Below are 3,427 nucleotides of genomic sequence, written 5' to 3'. Positions count from 1 at the left end.
GCGGGGCGGAGCGGGAGGCGGGCCCGGGAGGTGGTGCGGTCCTCTCCGGGCGGGGCGGCACTGGAGCGGCCGAGGGCCGTTTTCAAAGGGTGTTGTGCTGTAGCAAGGCTGGGAAGCCCCTGGGAGTGTGTATGTATGCATGCATGCATGTAGTGTGTGTGTGATGTGTGTACATATGTATCTCTAGATGTACGGGTATCTATATACACACACACTGTAAGAAGCGTGTGTCTATATACAGTGTGTATATACACGCACACACAGTCTTTTAAACTGAGCCCATAAAGGCTCTCCGGGCGAGTGACTGTCAGCCATACGGAGATGGGAAGGATGTCGATAATCTCCGCGCCACCCCCGAGGCAGGAGCACCATAATCTCATTCCGTAACCGCTTTCATGGCCGGTGTGTCCTGCGCAGGCAAGGCTGAGCGGCCGGTCACAGGCCTGCGCCCGGTGGCTCACCCCTCGCCTGCCTCCCTTGGGCACAGCGCAGGCCGCGTCGGCTGCTGCACAGGCCGCACCACTCCCAGCGCGTTCAGGGACAATCACCAGCCTTCCCCTGCGATAATAAGATTTGTCTCTTTGCAGTGGTGGTGCCGAGAAATGTACTGAAGTGCTAAGTGGCAGATGGGCAGAGACAGAAGCCCGAATTGCGGCGGAGGGCGGCCAGGACGGGTGAATCGCGAGGGCCTGTGCATCCTCCCCAGCCCTTCGTTGCCTCCAGAGCCGCAGGCAAAACATTCCTTGTTTCCACTCAGCCTCTGAAATCTGATTTGACACTTACCCCAGAAAACTGGCCATCTGCCTGACGGGTGGAGGCGGGTAGATATCACTTGAGTAAGCAATCTTCCCTCAAACCCTGCTCAGTGCACGCCTGCACAAGAGCAGTGTCTGGCAGCCCCTGTCCTAGTTTGTATTTCTGCTGCTACAGACACCTACCCTAATAAAAAGACAGATTGTTCTCCAAAGAGCATTAGGAAAATACAGAAATATTTAAGTTTTTTAATGACATTAGAAGCATTTTACTGGCTTCTGTGGGAAATCGTGTCAGAAAATAACACACTGCACATTGTTCACAGATATGTCAGAGCCTAATCGGAACTGTGTCTGCATGGTAGATGTGCTTAGCTGCCAGTCTTAAGTTCCCTCATTAATTATGAGTTGGTATTTTACTCAAGATCAGGTGATCTACATAAGCCACAGTTTCTGATCTTACTTACAGCATGAATAATAATATGAACACATGCTTCAACATATTCATTTGGCTGTGTTTGCTTTCCCTGAGTGCTTAGCTGAGCAACAGTAGTTATAACTGCAAGCACCATGGATTTTTAGAGAATATTGGAAGTGAATCCTGATTTTGCAGATCACAGGCGTGGTTTAAAAACCTGCTTCTTAAAAATAGTTACCTATGTCAGATTTAGGCTCTTCTTATCTCTTTCATTCGTACCAAGAATAAGCCTGATTTATTTTTACTTTTCCTGTGTAAGATCAGATGCTGGGTAAATTCTTCTGAATTCCCCTGCCTGACCACAGTTCAAGTGGTATGTGCTGTGGCAACGAAACATTTTTTTAAAACAGGACTTCAAGAGGAAGAAGTGTAGTGGAAACTGAAACAAACATCAAAGCGACAGAGAAGCCATCTTAGGAACTTATATCTGTGTTACACATCGGTAGAAATATGCTGAAAACACACCTGAGACTACATCTACACTAGTACTTCCAGCAGTGCCTGTTCATGGTCAGTGGGACCCAGTCATCCACACTGCTGACCTGCTACAGCAATCCCTGGCACAGGCCATGGGCTGGCTTTGGGGCCAGGGAAAGGACTGTGATGCTATGGTTGGGTCGTATAGATGTAGCATTAACATCCTAAACAACTCTTGTTCGTTTAGAAGAAGGTGTAAACATTGATCTACAACTGATTTCATTTAACATTTTTTCCCACTGAATTTTGGATGACTTCAAAGTGGATCCGAAGGTAACAATTACTCTTTAAAAACAGAGGGAAATAGGCTTTGTTCTTCGCTCATTCTTCCATTTCCTTGGCTCAGTGCAGCAGGCAAAGCTGCTGCCAGCTCATACTCTCAGTGAAAGGTTCAAGTTCTGCCTGTCTAGACTGGCTGGCACGCCTTAGGTTACACTGCCACCACGTCTGCAGAACATCATCATCTCTATCTGCCTGATGGTTCAGCTCATGAGTGTTATCTGTTTCCTGCACAGGGATTCTGCACAGGAAGAAATAACTAGACATCAGGGAACTGTAGAGAAAAAGAGGCTAAGCCTGGCAGTGGAAGGAGCACCTGGATGAAAGCTACCTCCCATAAGAAGACTTCTTCCAGAAGGAATTAAGTTTATTTACAACAGATCAACACAATGCCAAATCCACCTTTGCTACAGCTGCACTGATCTTGGTGAAATAAAAACAGGTTGATTTTGATGAGGTATGGTCCATCTTTGGGGACATTTATCTCCAGAAGTACCTTCCTAAACACGAAAGGAAAATGCAGACCAAATTGACAGCATCAAGGCAAAGCTTTGATACTTATCTCCTGACTTTTTACACTGCTGTATTTCATAGGCTTCACAGCCGTTACTTCTGATTTACACTCATTTGTATGAGGAGCAGGGCCAAGGATGTAGTGGCTCAGAAAGAGAAAGTTATGCCATAGAAACATCCATTGCAGGAGTTCACATAAACTGTGTGTCCTTCAGTTTCTCCATTTCATGGACACTTTATTAAGCTAAAAACAGAACACTGATGCCAAGGTTTACAGCACAAGTTTAGCATAAAACCACTGCGATCCTTTTTCAATCTACCCTCTAAATGAAAATTTAGGCTGTCCTGAATTATTATTTATTATTATCTATTACTGATAGAGCCAGGAATTGCTCATGTATACCCAAATGTTAACAAAGTTGTTTTCTGGAATGCTGTGAAAAAGCTACAATATGTCTCATGTATCAGGCAGTCACTGAGAAGTAGCTGATGCTAATTTAACTCCACAGCAATTATTTTCTTGTGCCTAAATTTTAGAAGTCAGTCAGAGGCCAAGCACTGAAATTTTCAGGCTGGAGAAAGTTAAAAAGCAATTAGAAATACAATATCCTCATTTGTAGTGATGTTACTGTTTCTCCTGTAGTATATGTTCCATTTATAGAACAATGTACTCTCATAACTATTTCCAAACTTCAATTTTATTTTGCAGATAATGCTATCCTTATACAAAAAATGGCTCAGGAGTTGCCTTTTTGTTTCAGTCTGGGGGATTTTACAAAATAAAGGAACTCAGCTATAGAGTGATGCTTTCAGGGTAGTTAGCTCTCAGACACTCATAGCTGGATTATTTCAGTGATATCAATTCATAGTTATGTCCTTCTTCCAAACCTCAAAATGGTATCTAAGCCACCCCCCCATCCCCCCCCCC

The sequence above is a fragment of the Athene cunicularia genome (genome assembly GCF_003259725.1).
Source record: "Athene cunicularia isolate RWA chromosome 3 unlocalized genomic scaffold, athCun1 chr3_part1, whole genome shotgun sequence".
Classification (NCBI taxonomy): Eukaryota; Metazoa; Chordata; class Aves; order Strigiformes; family Strigidae; genus Athene; species Athene cunicularia.
The sequence above is the reverse complement of the archived record's forward strand: the minus strand, read 5'-3'. Positions refer to the sequence as shown.